The sequence below is a fragment of the Lemur catta genome, chromosome 21 (genome assembly GCF_020740605.2).
Source record: "Lemur catta isolate mLemCat1 chromosome 21, mLemCat1.pri, whole genome shotgun sequence".
Lineage (NCBI taxonomy): Eukaryota > Metazoa > Chordata > Mammalia > Primates > Lemuridae > Lemur > Lemur catta.
In genome coordinates, this window is record NC_059148.1 from 10,973,700 (window position 1) to 10,995,139 (window position 21,440).

A 21,440-nucleotide genomic window follows, 5' to 3' on the forward strand; every position below is an offset into this window, starting at 1 on the left:
TTGGCTCCCTGGGCCCACCGTGCCTCAGGTGACCCACCTGTCAAGCTTGAGCCTTGTGCAGCCTCGGTCCCTAGACTCCTGGCACACTGATGCCCACTGTGGCTGCCCCCCCCTGGGGATGCTTCTCTGTCCTCTCCTTGCTCAGCCTCAAAGCAGCCACGACACCACTGATCAATCACATCTTCCCTCCTGAGATGCTCTCTTCCCTCCACTCTGCTTCCCAACCACCTCTCCAACTGCTCCTCCACTTTGTTGGCGAGTGCTGACCCTTCCTCCGGCAGCTCCTCTCATGGGCACCCTGATCACGCCCAGCCACTGTCTCCTGACACTCAGCTAAAGGTCTCCCCGTGGTCCCACGGCCACAGCAGGCCCTACCCTGGACTCAGCCTCACAGACTGGCTCTCTGCTCTTTCTCATTGTCTCTGGACTGACTAGTTGATACTTTTGTTATGTGATTATACCCAGTAGGACAACTCACATTGTCTGTGGGACCATGCCTACTGCAAATAAATATGGGGGAAAAAAGCCTTCATCATAAAAGGCATCTTAAAATTCTCTAGTGGTTCTTAGGCCAACATGCCCAATACCACTGTTCCCAGTACCCTCCAAGCTTGCTGGCCCTGGCCATGCTGGTCTTCTCGGGGTTCTCTCAAGCCTCGTGCTCCTTCATGCCCAGCACGATCCCCGCCTCAGAACACAGTTCACTCCCACCCCACATCACTGGCCACCTCCACTCCTGCTGTGGCCTCATCTCTTCCTTCAGGAAGCTGGCCCAGTGGCCAGTGCTCCCCTGCTACATGCCCCCAGAGCATATTGGGTCTCCTCCAGTAGTGTCACGTGACGGTAATGGCAGATTGTTATCCTGCTTTCTGCCCCTGTCCTGTAACCCGGAGGGTCTGCCAGATCACGGAGCTGGGCTGCAACTGCCACACCACTGACCTCTGCCAATGGTCAGTCCCAGTGCCTCTGCTTAATGAACAGGGTCACCCATGTGATTTGACCACCAAGGTGTAAAGTGGTAAGGAAGATGTTAGCTGGGAGGCATCTGCATTTTACCAGGGATGCTCTAGGATGCAATACGCACAGACAGGCTTTGAAATGGAAAGCAGAATGTCGCAGCCTGCCCTGCGGTACATTTAGCTGAGGGTCTGACGCTTGCTGTGAGATTCCCAAAGGCACCAACAGGGGCCTGGCCTTAAGTGAACTGGCTCGTCCCATTTCTCTGGGCCAGGGGCCAGCTCCTGGGCCCTTCACCCTCCCTTCCCTTCCCTTCCCAGGCAACCTTTCCTGGGCCAGGGCTGCCGGGGACTCCAAAGAGCCTGTACACGCTGGGCGCAGAGCAGCAGAGATAGATGACTGATGCCCCTCCCATCGCTGCACAAACCTCACCGTTGTAAATCTGTAGGGTTTGCACAGCCTTTCACACGTTCTAGCGTTCTGTTGCGACAATCCAGGAGGCAGGTGCCACTAGCCCCACTTTGCAAACGGAAAGACTGGGAGAGGTCAGCAGGTTGCCCAAGGACGCAGAGCTCAGAAGGGGCCCAGCAGGGTTCGACCCTCGGTGGGAAGGTAAGCAGGGACAAGCTGAGGTGGAGGGGCCAGGGCCATCGCTGCTCTCAAGTCTGGTCCGCCCGGCTTGCCAGACGCGGGCCCAATGGGTTGGTGTCCGGGCCTCGGCGCAGCGCAGCCCAGGGGATGCCGGCGCGGGTAGCGCGTGCAGGACTGCGGCGCAGGCAGAGCTGCGGCCCCGCCCCCTGTCCGTTCCCATTGGGCCGCTGGCGCGTCCGTCAGCCGCCTGAGCCCAATGGGCAGCGAGCCGGCGCTCGTGGTGGGGCGGCGGCGCCTGGCGCGTGGTGCCCAGCGGGCGCGCGGCACCCCCGCCCGCGGTTGGCCTGGCAACGCGCAGCGCTCGCGGCTCCGCCCCCTGCCGGCGGCCGCTCGGCGCGGGGCGGGCGGACCCGCGGGCGGGCGGCGGGCGGCGCGGGAGGGCGGGCGGAGCGAGCCAGGCCGGCCGGAGCGTGTGCGCCGCCCGCGGTCCGGTCACGTCCCCGCGCGGGGGCTGCCGCCCGCGTCGTGCGGAACGAGGGCGCCGCGGCCCCGCGCTCGCCTCGCCGCCCCGCCCCGCCCTGAGCAGCTCGGCGGACGCCCGGCGCCGCGGCCCGGAGGTGAGTGAGCGGACCCGCGGCCGGGGCGCGCGCGGCTGCGCCCGGGGGTCCGCCCCACCCTCACCTGGGACCCCTCCCGAGCCTTTGTACCGGGGCCGCCGGGCGGGGGGCGCAGCGGCGCGGCGTCAGGGATGCCCGGCCGGGGCGGGCGGCGGCGAGGGTGCGGGTGCCTGCGCGGGGCAGGGGCGGCCTCGGGCCCGCCGGGGCTGCGGGAGGGAGGCGCCGCCCGGCCGAGGAGCCCGCGGGAGGGGCGGCTGCGGGCCCGGGAGGGTGTGCAGAGGGTGCGGGGATGTCGCGCGGGGCCGCCGGGCGACCCGAGCAGCGGCTGGTGCGGACCCCCGGCCGGGCCAGGCGACCTGAGGAGCGGCGCTGAGGCGAGCTCTCCCTCGGGGAGCCGCGGGGCGGCGGGGACCCCGGGCTGCCGGACCCCCGACGCGTTGCCTTGGCGGAGACGGAGGGGAGGGCCCCGGAGGCCTGGGCCCCGCGACCGACAGCTCGCAGTTTTCGGTCATTGCTCTTGCAGCGAGCAGGTTCCTTGGAGGCATTTAGAGCAAAAGATGAGTATCGACCCGCTGCGATTCTAATACGTTCCCGGCTCAATATTTTTTCCCTTAAAAGGAGGTGGGGGTGTTTGGGGGAGGGGTGTGAGGGCCTCAAGGCTGGGCTCGGTATCCTGCGGCGATCGAGAGGACTCTGCATTTAGGGCGGTGCTGAGCCTTTCTGGGAGACGATGGCAGAAGTCGGCCTAGGCCGAGAACTGGGGCTCCTGTTTCTGAGAGAAGAGGATGGAAAGGCGGTGCCAGGCGAGACAGGGTTCCCTGGAGTCGGCGGCTCAGGGTGGAGGGACCGCTTGGGAGACAAGGTCTGTCTGGCTTAGGGAGGCAGCTGAGCCCCTGCCCGGCTCCTTTCTGCCCAAGTGATTTCCCTGCCCTAGGGATGGCTGTCTGGAGAAGGTTCCTTGGCCAAATTCAATTAAGCAAATATTTACTGAGCACTTGTTCCCCCAGGGCCTGGCGCTTGGGTGGACACGGTGGGAATGGACTGGGCCTGCCCTCCCAGGACTGACTCACTACCGCCCAGATAGCCCAGCATGAGTGTGGGTGCAGGGGTGTCGGGGAGAGGTGCTGGGACTGGGGGTCAGGCAATGTGGGCAACGTGACATTTGAACTGGAGCTTGAAGGACATGGGCACAGTTGGGGTGGCACTGCAGGCAGAGGGGAGAGAGTGAATGGAGGCACAGAGGGGCAGTTGGGTCTGGGGTGAGCACTGGGTGTGCTTGGCAGGAAGGCGGGTGGGGCCGCACGGGGCTGAGGGAGCTGGGAAGTAGAATGGCCCCACTGCCTGGTAGCCGAGGCTGTGGGAGACTGCAGCCTCCTCATCTGTAAAAGGGGACTAGTTCTGTGACCCTATGAGCTGGGGTGAGCCCGGGGAGAAGAGCGTTAAGGACCAGGGAAGGCTCCTTGCAGCTTGGGGCTGCACTTCCAGGCTCCTTATCCCTTGGGCAGAGCCAGGGCACTGGGTAACTAACCCCACCACCACCAGCCCCCTTAGCCGGAGGGGAGCTGCCTGTTTCGGGAATGATGCTTAGCTGGTGACTCTCCCTCTGGGTGTGGACGTTTGAGAGCAGTAACCTAGGCAGCCTGGGAGCATCCATCAGCAGCCGGCGGCGGTGCAGAGGGCCTGGCCGAGCTTGGGTGAAGTGTGCCTTATTTCCAGAGACGATGAGATGCTGGCATTTGGCTTAAAACTCTTCGTGTGTGTTCCTCTAACAGACGTTGAGTTTCTGAGACAGGAGGTGAATAAGACAGTTCCTCCCCCTCGGAAGGCCGGTGTCACCTTCTGCCCTAGATCGTTCCTGGGGATGTTTCTGCTCTCCCCTGAAGAGGCTGTAGCTGTCTTTGTATCGAGCCCACCCCCAAACACACACGCTGGGCTGCGCCTGAGGCTAGGGTTGTGCAGCGAGAACAGCGCCTGCCTGCCCTCAGGGGCTGTGCAGTCTGTGCTGAACCTACGGGCTGCCTTTCTCTGGGCCTCTCGCCTGGCCTGTTCCAGGGTCCTACCATGGGGCTCTGGGTTTGGGATACAGAATGGATTCCTCCCTCTGTCCCCAGCCTCTAGCCCTGTCTCCCGGAGTCCAAGAAGTGCCTCGGTCTGGACCTCAGGAGCTTCTTAAGGCGATTTCTGGGAACTTCCAGGTAACTCCACAACTTGGCAAGCCTGCCCAGGGCCCCTGCAGAGAAGCCACTGGGGCCAAGGGCCTCCTCTCAGGAGCGCTGACTGTAGTTGTCAGGTGTGTGAATGCCCGTGTGCCACTTCCTCCCCTGGAGGTGAGGATAAGGCAGCCCTGTGCTGTCCCATGCTAGTCGCAGAAGATCTGAGATGCTGTGCGGTGGTGAAGGCATCTTGCTGCTGCTGACCACGGCCAGCTCCTGGGAACCCTGGAGGAGGCAGATTAGCATGCTGCTCTCCCGAAGCCCCCAAGCAGAAAACTTGGGGTAGTCGAGCCTCCAGAGGTGCCTGCCAGCATGCAAGCACCAAGAGACATGGACAGAAGCGTTAGCACAGACACCAAGGGTCAGCCCCAGGCAGAAACCCAGAGCAGGGCCCAGGCGCAACTTGTGCAGACTGGGCAGGGGCATGGGAGCTCCCAGCCTCTCGTGTACCCGGGTGGTGAGGCGAGGACTCTGGTCTAGGCAGCAGAAGACCTGGGGTCAGGCCCAGGCCCTGCAGCCCCTGGTCCAGGCCCATCCTCCCTGAGCCTCTTTGTCCTCATCTGTACACAGTGCCAAGCGTGCCCCGCCGGTCCCTGCACCACCCTTCCCACAAGTTGGGCCCCTTTTATGAGACCAGGCTGGCAGGGAGGCACATCATCATGGGCGTCATCTGATAGGGACTAACTAACAGGGACTATCGTACGGATCTTGGAGCGTGTGAGAGGAGATGTCAGCCTGAGGAATGCAACCTCACACAACCCATCCATTCATTCATTCAACTAACATTTACCATCGCTGTCCGCGTGCCAGGCACTACACTCAGCACAGGGGCACAGCAGGGACGTGGTGTCTGCTCATGGTGCTTACATCAGATGGGCAGGGGCTGACAGTAATGTGAGTGACCGAGTGCTGTGCCATGGGGAAAACTAAAGCAGACAGTGGAGATACCTGGGAGGGGGTGTTGGCGCAGTGCCATGGAGAAGCGATGGGCGAGTGGCATGGCTGGCCGGGGCGTGATGGAAGGTGCAGGGGCACTGAGCAGACACTGCCCGGCTGCTGCAGGCCCCCCAGAAGGCTAGTGGCTGGAGCCTGGTGTGGGGGTGTGGGTGGGGTCTTGGTGCTAGGTCCAGCAGGGCTCTGCAGGCCCTGGTGAAGTGGGAAGGCCTTGACAGATTTGGAGCAAAGGAGAGACTTCAGCTAATTTGCACTTTTTTAAAAGATCTCTCTGCTGATGTGGGAGAATAGGCTGGGATGGGGGCAAGATCGAGGGAGTGTCAAGGGCTGCTGCAACATTCTAGGGGCAGAGGCTGCCGGTGGTAGGTGCTTGGAGGCCATGAGAAGTGGTTGGATGGGAGATTTATTTTAAAGAGTAGCAGGTCAGATCTGCAATGGATAGAGGCAAGGACAGCTGCAGATTTTTGGTCTGAGTCAGTGGACAGACAGAGCTGGCATAGGCCAGGGAGAAAGATGCGGAAAGCCCCATTCATGAGAGTCAGGGAGTTGGGAGTTGAATCTGAGGCCCTGGGAACCATCGAACGGTGCTCATGGTGGTCAGTGGGGCAAGCGAGGCTGGAGGTAGCAACTTGGAGTCCTTGGCACCAAGGTGTGCAGGAAGCCAGGGACCGGCCGAGGTCACTTGGGCATTGAGGACAGATGGGACCAGAAGAGGCCAGGCTGGGCCTCAGGCCCTCCACTGCTCTGAGCATGTGTAGGGACGGAGCATCCAGAAAAGGAGACTGAGGACTGGTGAGCAAGTGAGGCAGGAGCGTGATTGTGATAGCGCCGCAGGGCTGGAGCCTGGGGACTGAGCAACATGGGCATGGCGGCCACATGACTTGTGGAGCTCCGTGGTAAAAACCATTAAGCAGGTAAGAACAGTGAGAGCAGAGCATTAAACCCATGTGGCTGCCCAGACACGTGGTGACCTTGGAGACAGTGCTGAGGCTGTGGTGGGCCCCGAGGAGAAGGCAGGCTTAGAGCGTGGGCCCATGGCCTGCCTGCTGCCCACTCTCCACTGCGTTTCTCCTCCCTTCTCTGAGTGGGCGGGTGGGTCGAGTTCGACCCATGGGGCTGCTTTTGGGGTCATTCAGACCCAGCCTGTAAGCCTCACTTGGCCTCTTGGCCCAGAGAGCCCAAAGCCACACGCCAAGTGAAGAATTGCCTGCTGCAACTTGTCACTTCTTCCTCCTGGCTGTGGCCCCTCAGGCAGGGGGCAGCAGGAGGCACATCTCGAGGCTGAGGTCCAGGCGGTCCCGTCAGCAGGCCCTGGGCGAGTATGGCCACAGCTTCACACAGCAATGGCTTCCCTGAGTTCATCTCTTTTCCAAAAGAACCTGCTACATCACAGAGTTTTGAGTTATTTGCTTCTAAATTAAGGTATAACTCTCTTTTAGAGACGTCCCTGGAGAATCCATCAAAAAGTGCTAAGAAGCGAGACTGTTAAAAGCCACAGTGCAGGGAGGGGCCTTACAAATGGTGTCAAGCCCGGTGGTGTTACTTCAGCAGCCTTCAGCCAGAAACACACGCGTCCCCAAGGGCCCAGCCAGCCCTCTCGTGCCATGTGGGCTGTGGTCAGAGCAAACCTTTCAAGAGACCCCTGTCCCCTTGAGCGGCCTCCCCTGGCCCTGGGATGGAGAGGCGCCAGGACAGGGTTCCCTGGGAGGGGCCTGGCCTCAGAGGCTGAGGTCCTCCGAGACATGGAGGAGAGTGGCCCTGGTGTGTGTGCCTCCCCCAGCGCCCAGAGGGCAAGGAGGGCACCCGGAATCTATCTGTTCTGGGTCACGCAGACAAGTGCCTTCCAGGGGCCGCAGTTCACTTTGTCCTCCTACAACCAGTGCCACTGAGAAGGGGCCTGTTTACCTTGGTTCTGTGCTTGAGGCGACTGAGCCCTGGAGAGGTGGGTTCTTTCCCCTGCCTCAGTGGGTCCAGCCAGCCCCTGGGTCCAGTTCAGCAGGCCCCAGGGAGGGTGTCCAGGAACCTGAGGGCTTGTTGTCTCAGTGTTGTGGGGCGGCCCAGCTTCCTCCCTGGTGGCCTGGCCCCGGCTGGTCACAGGAAGGGTGGGCGCAGAGGACTGGCTGGGCCAGCTGTGCTGGAGGTCGGTGTGGCGACTGGGGCCAGCTCTTGGGCTCTGGCCCCCGCTGTGGGCAAGGCTGGTGGGCTGCAGGCACCTCTCGGCTTTTCCATCCAGCCGTGTCTTTTCTCACTCCACACCCCTGGGAGAGGCAGCGCGGGGGGCTGGGTTTGTTTCCCGTAGCCATGTGCCCCTGGGCAGGCGCATCATCTCTTTTTGCCTCAGTTTCCTTTTCTCTAAAGCAGGGGGCTGACATGGGTGGGCTGCGAGGCCCTTCTGTGGTGGCACAGGGGCTCCCTCCCTGCTGGGGTCAGCGAGCTGGCTGCCAAGGTCAGGCTCACGGTGGAGACGGCACAGGAGACTGGGTGGTCACCGCCATCTTCGCACTTCCTTGCTTTCTGCCTGAATCTCTTTCCTTTGGCTGCTTAGCTGCTGTCTCCCTGTGTCAGGGTCTCTGGAGGGACCAGCTGTCCTTGTAGCTGCCATTTCTTCTCACTCATGGTTCTCAGACAGGGCCACACGTGGGAAGTCGCCAGAGCCTCTAAATGCATGTTCACGCCAGGCTGTCCAGTCCTCTGTCTAGAACAGCATGTGTGTCCCTGCCCTTCCCGCTGACGTTCCTCCCTTAGCACTCGCCGCAGCATGACCTGCTCCCTATTTAATTTACTTATCGTGTTTGTTAACCTTCTCTCTCCTGGACCTGACCGTGAACTCCACAAGGGCAGAGGCTGTGTTCACCGCGGAGCACTGGCCCCCCGGACGTCACTGTTGAGGGGAGTGTGGACAAGCGGACAGGCCACGTGGTCCCGTCGAGCTCCTTTCCCAGCCAGGGCTGGGCTATGTGCTCTCACGCCAGAGAATTGCTGCTCCACCTGGACCCTCTGCGCCTAAGAGCTTGTGCCTCTGGGCCTTAGGTTTGGCCCCAACACAAACCACCCACGAGTGGACACCACTAGCTGGGTCCCATCAGGCCTGCCTGTGGTTCCTTCTCCAGCCAGAGACAGGCAGACAGCCTGGCTTCCCTCCCTGAGTCAGATGCCTCGGGCTGACACCCGGCCCTCAGGGACACGGCATGACTAGAGGGGCCTCAGTCAGACATGGGGACTCACACAGTCGTGACACACAGAGGTGTGTCTGTGGGAAACTGGCCTAAGAGGGTGAGCCAAGACTCTGATGGTAGTAAAGGAACATGGAGACGACTGAGTGGCCCTTCCACATGGCCCTGTGCCCCAGGATCAGGGAGTGACCTCTCAGTCAGGCCAGGACGGGGGCACAAGGCCTGAGTGGGAGTCTCGGCCATGCCTGTAGTGGTGACCCTGGGGAACTCTTTTCACGCTCTGGGCCTCAGTTTCCTTGCCTTTAAAGTGAAAGCTCTCGGCTGGGTCAAGGGTTTGGATAGTTTTCAGGTCTTACTGCAACTCGGGAGTGGGTACCCAAATTTCTAAGGCTGTGTCCGGCCCAGAGGGATGACAGTCACAGGTGACTGGTGGTGTCTGCAGCACCTAGGAGGCAGCTATAGAGTGCTCACCAGCGATCGGCCAACCCCACCGTGCACCCCCTCCTGCCTGCCAGCTTCAGCGCATCCCATCTCTCCTTACACGCCCCTCCTCGGCAACTCCGACCCTGCCCCCATCAGGTGAGGACTCGCCCCCCAGCCTTGGGAACAGCTCAAGTCATTGCTGAATGTCTCTTCCCTGCTCATGTGACCCTTGCTCCCTGCAGTGGCCCCAGGGTCCAGCCCCACACCTGGCCCGTGGCAGCCTCTCTCTGCACACTGAATGAATGAATGAATGAGCAGGTGAGTGAGTGAGGCAGACATTCAACTGCTCAGCCAGGCTGGGAGCTTCCTCCTGGGTGTGAACCCCATGCTGAGCTCTGCTCCGGCAAGGAGTCCCAAGAAGCCTGCCTGGGATGGGCAGCCCAGATGAGCACCGAAACGGGGTGCTGGCTAACCCGTGTGGTTCCAGCTCCAGGTGCTGCAGGAGTGGAGTCAGCAGGGAAGGAGGGGGAGTGACGAGGGAGGGCCGACGTATGTGAGTCCCAGGCTCTGTGTCCTGCAGGGGGCCCAGTGGTCCTGTCTGACCTTGGCCATGGGTGGCTCACCAGGCTTCACCAGGGACCCTCTGGAGACCCTCCTTGATGGAGGGCTGGAGAACTCGACACCTACAGCCTTCACCCTGCCTTCAGCAGGCCCTGGCCCCCCATGAGCTGGGGGTGCCCCCAACTCCTAGCCCCCCATGCTGCGGTGACTGTGGCTGCACCAGGGGAGGAGCAGGCTCCACATGAGGGCCTGGCCCTCCTGCCTGCCCCGCCCAGCCCTGCGTGGCGTGTCTTCTCTGGCCTTAGCTGCCCGGCTGCTGTGGCCTCAGGCCTGCCCCACGAGCCCCTGTTGCTTCCTGTGGCCCTGGGAGTGGCTGCCAGACCCCGGCCGGCCATCTGGCCCCTGCTTGCGAGGGTGGGTGCAGCTGGGCTTTGTTCCAGCTCGATCACCCCCCACCCACTCCGTTACCTCTGATATGCTGTGCAAACATATTTCTTGATAAAATGCCGGGAAGAAAAATAATTAGAGTGTTGCCTCCATTATCCAATTTCTGATTAATCAAACTCTCTTTGTCCTCGGCCAAAATCTATTCATTTCCCTTAAACACTGGGCCAGTGCCAGGCATTGATTTCCTCTATGATAACACCACGCGTACCCGAGGACATGCCCCGCCCTGCCCCTGCCCGGTGGCTGAGATGGCGCAGAGGCATTGATGGGGGTGTCCTTGTCCCCCCAACATTGCCACCTTCTCCAGGGAGCCTCCTGGCCTTGCCGGCACCCCCCAGCCCTGCCCCGACTCCTGGAGTCCTTGGCTGGGCTTGGTCCCCCTACTTGGCCTCCAGTGTGTTGGTCTTGTCTCACTGGCTGTCCTGGGGCTTTCCCTCCTGCCCCAAGGACAGTGTAGAGTGGGTGGAGGGCGTGGCCACTGCGGCCCCAAGGGGCCTGGGCAGAAGGATGGGCTGCACCCCAGGCTCCGGGCGGGCCAGGGTTTGGGGGCCACTGGCACAGGAAGAAGGCTGGGCAGGGGGCAAGGGTGGGGCCATGCAGCCTGTGTGGGGCGTGGGGAGCCTTTCAGTGGCAGCAACACAAGCCCAGCCCCAAATGGCTTACAAGATGAGGGGCAGCCTGGCCCCTGGGCTTGGGGGCTCAGCAGTGGGGCACTGGGCAGGGCCGGCCAAGTCCAGGCAAGAGGTGGCTGCACATCCACCCGTGTCCATCTGGAGAAGGCCAGTGGCCTTTTCAGGAGATTTGGCAGAAGTCCCCACTGCCCCTCCCTGCACCGTGTTGACCCATCCCTCCCACAGTCACCACAAGGGGCTGGGGTTGACGACGGACACCTGCTTGGTGCCAGGTCTTTGTAGGCACGTGGGACATGTGAGGGAACAAGGGGACCAGCGGCCCCGCCCTGCGGCCTGTCCATGTTATGAGTGCACTGGGGAACAGTAAGCCCCCTGAGTGAGTCAGGCAGTTGCTGGAGAGGCACCGTGCATGGTGTGGCTGTCAGGGAGTTTGGGGTTCATTTTCAATTGTAGGTAGAATGGGCAGGAAGGCCTCCCACGGAGGGGACATCTGAGCCATCGTAGGGGCGGAGAGAGCCACTTGGCGCTATGGACAAAGAGCTTTCCAAGTGGAAGGAACTGCCGGCGCAGAGCCCCGAGTAGAGAGAACATGATGGTGCCAGAGGGTCAGCAGAGGTCAGCAAGAGGCCAGCCCGGCAGGAGCAGGGCGGAGGGAGCGGGGCTGGGGGTCAGAGAGGCCAGGCGTCTCAGAGCCCTGGGGCCCTGGAAGGACTTTGTGGGCCTGCCCTGGGTGGCAAGTGCCAGAAGGTTTCAAGCACAAGAGAGATGCGCTGTGCCTTGTTTTTACAAGGATCCCCCTGGCTGCTGGTGACAGTGCAGAGGGCTGGGGACAGCAAGACCAGAGAGGTCACTGCTGCCGTGCAGATGAGAAGCTGAGGCAGGCAGGGCGGGGGTAAGTGGTCAGGTTTCGGAGAGAGTCAGAAGGTCACCTGAGGCCAGCACCTTCCTGATGTAAGGTGCTGCCGAAGGACTGCGTGTTGGGCGTGTAGTGGATGCCACCAGTGCCCCCAGGCCCCCTCCCTGCTGGTGCACCCGGCCCAGCCGTGGCTCAGCAGCTCTACATCTCTCCTGAGATCTGCCCTGGGCCCTTAAGGCCCCCTTTCCTGGAAATGCCTGGGACGTCCTGCCCCCTCCTTCAAGGGGGACAGCCGTGATGTCCTTTTCCTTTCTGAGTTCCCTGTGGGGCAACTCCTTCCCTGGCCCCGTCCTGCGTCCCTCAGTCCCCTGCAGGTTTCTCCTGAAATGCTCCCTCTCTCCCTCACGAGAATCCCCTGCTTAGGCTCAAGGAAGGACCCAATCAAGACGGGGTTTGGAGACTAACCCTGGGCTTGGAAACTCGGGGGTGGCCTGTCACAGATGGATGGACAAGTGCCAGCAGCCAGGAGTCACCTGGAGCAGTTTCTCAGTGCAGGGGCCCCAGGCCACTGGCCTCAGGAGGACCCACAGCTCTTGACAGAATGCACATTCCTGGGCCCTTCGCTCAGACATGGTGTGGCTTCTTGGAGCCACACCAGCTGGCGGCCTGCAGGGGTGGTTCTGAGCATGTGGACGTGAGTTCAGAGGCTCTGCACAGAGGCTGAGGGCAGGGCAAAAAAGGAGGAGGGAGCGGACAGGAGGTGCCCACCTTCCACGTGGGAGAGACAGGAAAGGAGCCCAAGGGACAGGGGGACCCTGGAAGGAGCAGGTTGCTTGGCTCCCTAGAGCCCTCCCCAGAGGGATGTTGGCCTGGGGTAGCCAGGTGTGAGAGATGGAGATGAGATTGTGGGATGCCACATTCAGGCAGGGGGAGGAGATTGCGGCCGCTGAGACCCAGAATGGTGCCACAGGTTCTCCACCCAGGCCTGCCCGAGGCAGCAGCACCTTGAATGTGGCTCCTGTGCAGGCCCTGCCTCCTCCTGCTGTAACCACCGCCTTCCCCTCGTAGTTGGAACCTTCCCCTTATTTATTTATTTATTTACCCCTGGCCCGGGGAAATATCTGGCTGGATTTCCTCCTGAGTCAGTATTCCTCAGGCAGTGCCGTCGCCCGGTGTGCTCGGCTGTGGTGGCCGTGGTCCAGAAGACTGCACACATGGCTGGGGGTGTTTGGAGCCAGGACAGCTTGGGGCCACAGGGAAGGGCCTCCCTGGTCATCTTGTGTCCCCTTCCTTTAGCAGAAGGGCACTGAGAGGCCCAGCCAAGGCAGGGCCACTGGTGGGGTTGGGCCCGTGTACAGATGGGGGACACTGTGCTAACCCTGGTCTTCCTCCCATGCACTTGGACCATGGCTTCAGAGTAAGTAGGGAGCCTGGAGGAGGCAAAGGGGCCTGCTTTTAAGAGGAGACTGCTGCAGGTCAGCGGTGCAGGGGGTGGCCAGTGGCATGGAGATGCCAGCCCAGTGTCCTGGGCCCTGGTCACCGTGGAGTGACTGCAAAGAACCCACAGACATGGAATCACACGTCCCCAAGCCCTGAATCATTAATGTCTTGCATGTGCACATGCTGTCATTTTTCAAATATTTGCAGAAGCTGTTGGGATAAATGAAATGCAGAGTCACTTACAAGCCTTACGGAAATCTTGGGGCACAGAAACCCTTGTTTCCTCTGTCCTCAGTGCTCGCCCACTGGACTAGTGGCTGCCCTCTCCCCTCCCTGTAAAGCATGCCAGCCTGTGTCTGCGGCAGGCCCAACCCTCCAGGACATCACAACACCTGCCCGGGACACTTCTGCCGCGCTCCTGCCCCTTTGAGTCAGTTGTGTTTGTCCCAAACTTGTTTATTCCACTGTATCCTCAGTAGAAGTCGTGGTCAGGTTTGGTGTGGACAAGATAACCATAAGTTTGGGGACAGAGAGTCGCAGCCGCCTAGGGTTTGGATTTCAGTTACCTTGCCACCTCACTTGAGTTGGAGAGAGTAAACTAGATGCCACACAGGTATGCTGTGGTTTAAGCGAGAGTAGTGCCAGCGAGTCCAGAATGACAACCTGGGCTCCAGGAAAAGGTCATAGCCCTCTCCAAAGATTGGGGAATGAATGTACGTTTATCTGTCTTAGGTAAGAAGTATTTTTTTCATAGGAATCCCTGCTTTAACTCACTTTTGAGTAGACCAACCAGCAACCAGCCAGCAGTCCCAAGTTTGATTGCAACTTTTGGTCACTAATGGATGTTAGAAACACATCTGTAATTATGTTGGACTCTACGGGTTGGTCTTTTCTGTTGTGATTTGTTGTTGATGATGTTGTTTTACATAGGGAAGGTCATTCTACCGGAAAAGGTTGTAAACCCTGGGTTTACAACAAAGTCAAGGCCACGGAGGGCGAGGGTGGGGGGTGGGATGGAGGACAGTGCAGAGCTCCTGGGACAGGCCACCCTGGAATCCCCTTGCCCTAGGCCTAGGGAGACAAAGGGTCCTTGGAGGCCCAGCCCATCTGAGGGGGAAGTCCGGGGGCAACTTGCAGGGAAGCTAGGGGTTTTCTGGCATGGGGGGATGCGGGGGAAGGGCAGGAGGACCTGGGGAGGCTGATTTCTGCAGAGCCGAGGCTGGTTGGGCCCAGGCTCCCGTGTCACTTCAGCAAGGTGTGAAGTGGTCAGGATTGCGTTTCAAGCTGGGTGGAGCTGGCTGGGATGGGAGGGGCAGGTGGGGACGGGGCAGGAGGCCCCAGAGGGGGTGAGAGAGTAAGAGAGGAGGGGTGGGCAGGAAAAGTTCCAAGAGGAGGATGCTGGCCACACACGGAAGGACCTGGGAACCACGAGAGGCTGGGGTCCTTAGGGACGGCCTGCGGTGGGGGAAGGGCAGGGGAAATGTGCACTTGAGGGTCTGTGGAAAGCAGGAGCGAGAGGGTGTGGGGGGCCCAGGGTGCGGAGGGAGGCACCACGGAGGGGCCCAGGGAAACCCACAGAGCCGGGCCCCAGGTCTCACGGCGTCAGGGGCTCTGGGACCAGGCTGTGGGTCAACAGAGACCTCGAGCCCTGAGCCCCCGTGTGGACTGCAGCACGACCCCTCTGTGGGCTCCCGGGAAAGGTCGTGTTAGGTAACGCACTCAAAAGGGAGGGCTGGAGAAGCTTCTGAGCCCTGTACAAATATTTTTTGGTGTTCATCCATCTACCCATCCATCTGCTCTGCAAATCTTTCACAGAGCACCTGCTTCGAGGGAAGCAGAGCTGGCAACGGGGGGAGGAGGCGGAGCAGGAGCCCAGCCCAGCCCGAGAGGGGGACAGGGGAGGCGCTGGCAGGAGGGGCCAGCAGCCCCGAGGCCGAGGCAGGGCCAGTCTGTGGCCATCCTGCCCGTCTGTTCCCAGGGGAGGTCAGGTCCCACTGCCAAGCCAGCACGCGCCACACTTGGCGGTGGTCGGGGGTCCCTGTGGGGAAGGAGCCTCCCCCTGGGTTTCAAGAGCGCACTGGCAGCCAGGCAGGGGGGCCGGCACCGCGGGAGATGCAGTTCCGGCGGTGGGGGGGTGGTCTGTCCCTGCCCCTTGTCAGGTTGTGTCGCTGACATCAAGGCAAGCAGGGGTTTTAGGTCCTCGAGAAGATGTGGCATTTTAGCCCAAAAATACAGACAGGCCCCAACTTATGGTGGTTTGACTCGTGGTTTTTAGACTTTATAATGGTGTTCGGCAGAAACCACACTGGGGGTCCTTGTCCAACCGTTGTGTTTCTCACTGTCAGGACAGTTTTGCGTGAGCTCCATGAGACATGTGTCAGGTGCTTCTGCCCAACTGTCGCTGTTGTAAGTGACGGAGTGCGTTTAAGGTGGGTTCGGCTCAGCTATGATGTCCATTAGGGTAGGTGTATTAAATGCATTTCGACTTAACAGTATTTCAGTTTACAGTGGGTTTATTGGGATGTGACCTATCGTGAGTCCAGGAGCATCTGTATGTGGTGTCGTATCAAAGCCTGAAACCCTCACGTCCTTTCCGGGGCCACGCTCGCTGGGCGGGATGAAGAGGCGCTGGGGTGCCCTGGTGCAGTGCGTGGATGTGGGTGTGTCCCCACCCTGAGCACTTGCCCGGGAGGCCTTGAGAGCCACAGCCCCGCCCTTCCCCACCCCGGGGGGAGCTGGACAGGGAGCCTACAAGGCAGGGAATGCGGGTCCCGCCCTCCCAGACGAGCGTGGGTGTGGACGCCGACCTGGCCCACTCGCCCAGCACGCGCGGTCTGTGGTGTCTTGGTGAGCCCCGGCAACGCGCATCCAAGTGCTGCAGAAGTGCTTCTCCCACGGCCCACAAGACTGCTGCTCTAGCAGGTTGTGCCGACTGCCATCCCGTTATGCGTCCCCTGCTGGCTGCCTGCCCCCAGGTGTGGAGCCTCTTCCAGAACCCTCAGACTTTTGGGGGGCAGCTCTCTGGCTGGAACCCCCACTCAGAGAGGCAGCCCTGGTTTCCAAGCAGCTTCCCCCGAGGCTGCGCGGAACCCGCCGGAAGTATACAGAATGCCTGCCCACTCTGTCTGGTGGGTCGGCTTGGGAATGACCCGGCCCTGTAGTGTCCTCAGCGGTGCCATTCTACCTGGCTGCATTGTTTGCTCCCCGACGAGAATATGAGCTCCTTGACACACAGACTCAGCTTGTTCCCCACCGCAGCCCCACTGCCCCTAGCAGGGCCACACACACTGAGGCTCCATTCCGAGAGGGCACAGTGCTGGTCAGGGCGGCTGGGTGATGGATCGGAGGGGAGAGGGCCGGGCGCACGTGCTGGGGGGTGCAGGAGCAACAGAAGCAGTGGAGGGCGCTCTGCTGAACAGGCAGATGGAACTAGGCTGGGGAGGTGACCCACTTTTCTGAGATGAGATGGCCTCTGGGCTGAGGGCCAGGGCTGCAGCGTGGCCACCACAGCCCAAGATGCCAGCACCACTGCCTTCACCCTGGCTGTCCCAGCAGAGAGGGCCTCTGGTCCCAGCCTCCCTGTGTGCCCCACCTGTGTCCCCAGGGGACAGTGGGGACAGAACAGAGGGCTGCATGGCCACCAGACCATACCAGGTGGCCTGAGGCCACAGCTGTGAGCAGCACTAACCCTTCCCGTGAGGAAAGTAATCCTTTTTTATTTCTCTCTCAATCCTTTTCCTTCAAGGAGAAAATCCCAGTTTGATGCCAGCATGGCTCTCACACTGTCTAGCAGGCGCTAATCCCCGCTGTGTAACCAACAGCAAGCAGCCTTGCCTGGCCCCTCCGCGGACACCGGTCTCTGGCCAGCAACAAGAGCAGTGCCTTTACACTGTTTCAGATTTTAGATTATTTCTGTCTATGGTGAGTGACTCTGGCTTTCCATTTAAAGTAGGATGTGAAGTTGTTTTTAAAGTACTTCTATTTAAGTTAAGGCGAATCAATTTAAGGAAAAACAAGTAAATAACAGCAGGCGATACCCAGATGTGGCCAGGTCCGGGGGTGCTCGGGTCAGAGGGTGTCGTGGGAGCTGAGCCATGCAGACTCCCGGCAGCCGGCCCCAAGAAAGTTTCCTCCCATCTTTGCACCTTGGTTTCTACATCCATAGAGCCGTGGCCCCTCCCGGCCTTCTCTTAGGAGGTGACGTGTGGGGTGCAGGTGCAGCATCCCCCGCTGTCTCCAGCCACAGGCCTCTGGGCCCAGGTCTCCTGTGGTCCCTCCCCTCCTCCGAGGAGGAGCCCCCGCCCAGGCCCAGCCGGATCCAAAGCCCTCTGCCCAACTCCACCATGCCCAGCTCCCCGGGACAGCCACTCCCTGGGGCCCAGCCCACAGCTGCCTCCCATCTTCCATGGACACACTGGAAATGGCTCCATGGAGAGTCTAGGGGGCCCTGGACGGTGACCAGACCATGAGGGCAACATGTGCGGGATGGGACCACCGTAGAGAGGGAGAGATGCACAGTCATCGGGCTGCAGCATCTGCGGAGCACTTCACACGGGGTGGAGGTTGGGTGTGACAGAGTGGGGAATTTAGTCAGAACAGAAAACCAGGCAGCACAAAGGACACCTGGCTCCTTGGAGACCACAGAGGAGCTGCTGCCAGGTTGGCCCCGAGGGCCCAGGCCAGGCTCTGGGAAAACCTAATGAGGGACGGACGCTTGGGCAGGAGAGGAGCAGGCAGGATGTCGGCTGAAAGCAAACTCGGTTCCAGCCAGCCAGGCGTAGAAGGGCAGCGGAGACGTTTCCTTAGTAAGAAGGAGGCAGGCTGATAATCGGCGGTGGCCACAGGCACAGGCTTTTCCGGACCTTCAGTTTCTAAAATAGAGCCACGGTGGGAGCTGACAGGGGGACGGCGGTTCCAGAGGGCGGGGGACGGGACCCCATCTTTAAAAGAAGATAGAAATGCTGTGGCGGAGCACGGGCCGCAAGCTCCCACCTCCCGACCCGCAAGTCGGGCGCCCCAGCCAGCCCAGCGTCAAGTGTGAACCACCCACGTGCCCCAGGTGTGGGCTCAGTGCACCCCAAACGCAGTTCCTGAGACAGGCTGGCTGTGGGGCTGAGACTTCCCTGCCCTGCCGGGTGTCCTCGTGTGAGGAAGGGCCTGTGGTCACGGGCACAGTGAGCATGAGGGTCTGCCACTGGCCCACCTGCTCCTCCCCCTCCCCAGGTCACCACAGAGCAGCCGCTGGGTGCCAGGGTGGAGCTGGCAGGTGCAAGGGCCACTGCTGCCAGGGCAGAAGGCGCCTGAGCAACCTGGGGGTGGGCAGTGCTGAGTCATAGCCCTGCTCGGGGCACACTAGGCGGCTCAGCCTCCGCCGGGGACTCTGGGGCAGGGTAAGGGGCAGCCTGGGGTTGCTGGCGGGGTGGAGCAGGCCTGATGGATGGTCCGAAATGGGCTGTGACTCCTGCTGCCATCCCCAGGCCTGGGACAGCAGACCCTGCTGACCGCCACACTGCAGCTCCAGGGCCTAAGGCTGGGGTGAGGGATGGCCAGGAGCCTCAAGGGTTCAGGGTGTGTCATAACTGGGGAGCCCTGGGAGCCTGAAGGTGCGCTGGGGGCACAGCCTTGCTCTGCCTTGCTGGCCCCATGGCCTGGGCTGCCTGCCATCTCTTGGGGTCCTACCTCTGTCCCCAGCAGGGTTGGCCATCTGTATGGCCTCTGCTCGGACCCGAGACATGACTCTGCCTCTCCACCCATCCACAGTCTGGGTACCGTCTGTCACCTCATCAAGCCCGGTCGAGCCCAGAGTCCGCATGTTGAACCCTCACCCTTTCTGGTGGCCCTGGCTCAGCATGGGGCAGGCCTTCCTGTGAGGTGGGAGGGGGAGGCAGGCAGCTAGGGGTCTGGGAGTGAGGGGCTGGGCTGCTGTCTCCGGGGAGGGAGGGCACAGTGTTGAGGGAGCTCGGCCCATAAGCTGATAAATCTTCCCATCCCAGAGTTCCCCTGGCTTAGCCCGGTTTGGGCAGTGACACCTTCGGTGACCTTGGCTGTGGGCTGTCCCCTGCCGGGGTCAGGCAGAGGGTGCTGACTCTGTGCTGGTTGTTGTGGAGGAAGCCCTGGGTGAGGCTTTTTGGGAAAAGGGTGGGAGGCACCAAGGCAGGGGAGGGCCCGGAGAGCTCAGGCCAGCACAGGCATGGGCACTGGGTCACCCAAGCTCTGTGTTCCACGTGGGCTCAGCCTCCAGGGATTGCACCTGGCCAAGGTAGTGGCTCCCAGTGTGGAGGGTGTCCAGGATGCAAAAGCCCTGAGAGAGGTGGCCATACAGTCCCTCCATGACCGTGTCCCCCTGCCCTGGACTGTCACCTTCTGAGGGATTGGGCAGTGTGGAACTAGGGTAGGCGAGGCCTGCCGGCGGCGGGTGGGGAGGTGAGTCAGGGAGGCCCGTTAGAGGCCGGGATGGAGCTCGTCAAGAGGAGCTGTTTCCCGAGGCTGCTGGGAGGAGGCAGGTGGCTGCATACTCTGGCCTGAGCCCAGCCTGAGGGCCCCTGGCCCTGGGCTGCAGCAAGTCATAAGCAACCTCCTGGTGAATTCGTCATGTGCCGTGTGCCTCAAGCACTACATGCAGGAGGGGAGGGGTGGGGGCAGGGGGCTGGCAGGTGCTCCCCAATGTAGTCCACACACCTGTATTGAGCCCTGCCATGGGCACAGCAGGGCCCTGTACTACAGGGACAGCAGACAGCTCTTCCCATGCCTCCGCTCTCCGAGCAGCCCCTGCCCCCAGCCTGCTGGCCAGGCCCGGGGGTGCCCTGAACACCTCCCTGCTCCCACCAGACGCCACTCCAGCACCAGGCCCTGTCCATTACAGCCCACGCGTCCCTCAGAGCCACCGCTCTGTCTGCCTCCCCCGAGCCCTCGCCTGAGTTGCCCCCTCTCCCTTGGATGTCTGCATACAGGAGCCTCCCCTGGCCTGGCCTCAGCCCGGCAGCCAGATGCGGATGCTGGTGACACTTAGGGCAGGTCATAGCACTGCCGGCCCAAACGCTGGCTGGCTCCAAACTTGCCCTTTCAGTGACCACCTACCCTAACTCTCAGCACCAGCCACACGGCCTCCTTCCCGTCCCCCAGATGGGCCAGGCGTGCTCCCACCTCAGGACCTTTGCACTGGCCCACCTGCTCTGTCACCACCTGTCCACACTCGTCTCCACGGATCAGGAGGCTGGCCCTGCCCACCCATGTAGACTTGCAGCCTGACAGGAGCTCCATTTCCACCACAGAACAGGCACCTTCTGTCACTCGCTGTTTATTTACTGTCTGGGCCGCCTCCTGCCCTCCCGCCTGAGCAAGCGCGGGGACTAGGTCTCTGCCTCATTCAGCAGGCCCCTCCCAGGCCACGGCTCAAAGTCACAGTTCAGTAGGTAGGTGTGGGGTACCGAAGAGCCCCTGACTCAGCTGCCCTCAGCCCCGGGCGCCGTAGCCGGGCTGCACACCACAGCCAATCCCTCCTCTCCATGGGCACCTCTGCAACCACACACAGACGCTCGCATGCACCAGTACACGCGCAGCTGCCCACGGACACATACAGGCGGGTCTACAGTCACACACAACCACACGCACACACAGGCATGGACCTGCTCCCAGACATGTACATGGAGCTGTGTATGCACGTGAACAGATGTGCACACACACAACCACACAGAGACATGTATGTGCACTTACATACTCTGGAAGACATGCACAGCGACCTGTGTGCACACACACACACACCTGTATACGGACCTGCACAGAGACAACCACCTACTGTCGCAGTGTGTGAACTTCTCAGTGGCTTCTTGTTTATCTTCAGTCAAGACCAAGGCCCCAGGGGGGGCTTCTGGTTTGCCCTGCCCCTTCCTCTCACTGGAGGCCCCTCTCCTCCTCTCTCTGTGTCCAGCCACTCTGACCTTCCTGCACTTCCCTGGTAACACTGCAGTTTGTGTCTCCTGTCCCTAACGCACCCTCACACATACACCACAGGGCCTTTGCACATGTTCCTGTACCTGGTACACTCTTTCCCTCACCCATCCCTCAGATTTCCAGCCGTGCCCAGCACACTGTCTGTAATGGGGAGTCGTGGGTCAGGCCCTGGGGACCGTGGTTTCTGAGCTGGGAAACAATGTGGTCATCCAGCTCTTGGACTTTGCCTCTGGGCTTGAGGCATCCCAGGACTTGAGGAGTCCTTTGATGTCCAGTAAAGCCTACTTAGACTCAGAGAGAGGCCTGGCAGGAGCATTGTGGGGACTGTCCTGAGGTCCCTTTTGGAGCGAGGCTGGCACCTGCTCACAGGCTTCCCTGCCTCTGTGCACCGCCCTGCCCCATGCTCGCTCCCTGGCCCGGGTTTCCTCTGTCCTCCCACATGGCCGTCTGGTTGCCAGAGCACGCTGATCAAAGACTACATGGCCAGCCCTTGGGTTGGGACTTCCAGACAGTGGCAGTTCAAGTCCCAGGCTGCCTGCCCAGCCCTGCAGCCTTGGGCTCGTGGAGCACATACTTCCCAAAGCACAAATCACACATCCTGGGACAGAGCAGCTCATGACCAAAGG

At 61.2% G+C, this 21,440-nt stretch overlaps 2 protein-coding genes across 5 annotated transcripts in view; one reads left to right on the forward strand and one right to left on the reverse strand.

Moving 5' to 3' along the window:
* Positions 1-21,440, reverse strand: part of RSPH14 (radial spoke head 14 homolog) — an 85,670-nt gene that overhangs the window by 22,113 nt on the left and 42,117 nt on the right. The gene's annotated exons all lie outside the window — the stretch shown is intronic.
* Positions 2,124-21,440, forward strand: part of GNAZ (G protein subunit alpha z) — a 48,536-nt gene continuing 29,219 nt past the window's right edge. Inside the window, exon 1 of the mRNA XM_045534200.1 lies at positions 2,124-2,165. The gene's annotated coding sequence lies outside the window, so the exon portion shown is untranslated. The remainder of the gene's footprint in view (positions 2,166-21,440) is intronic.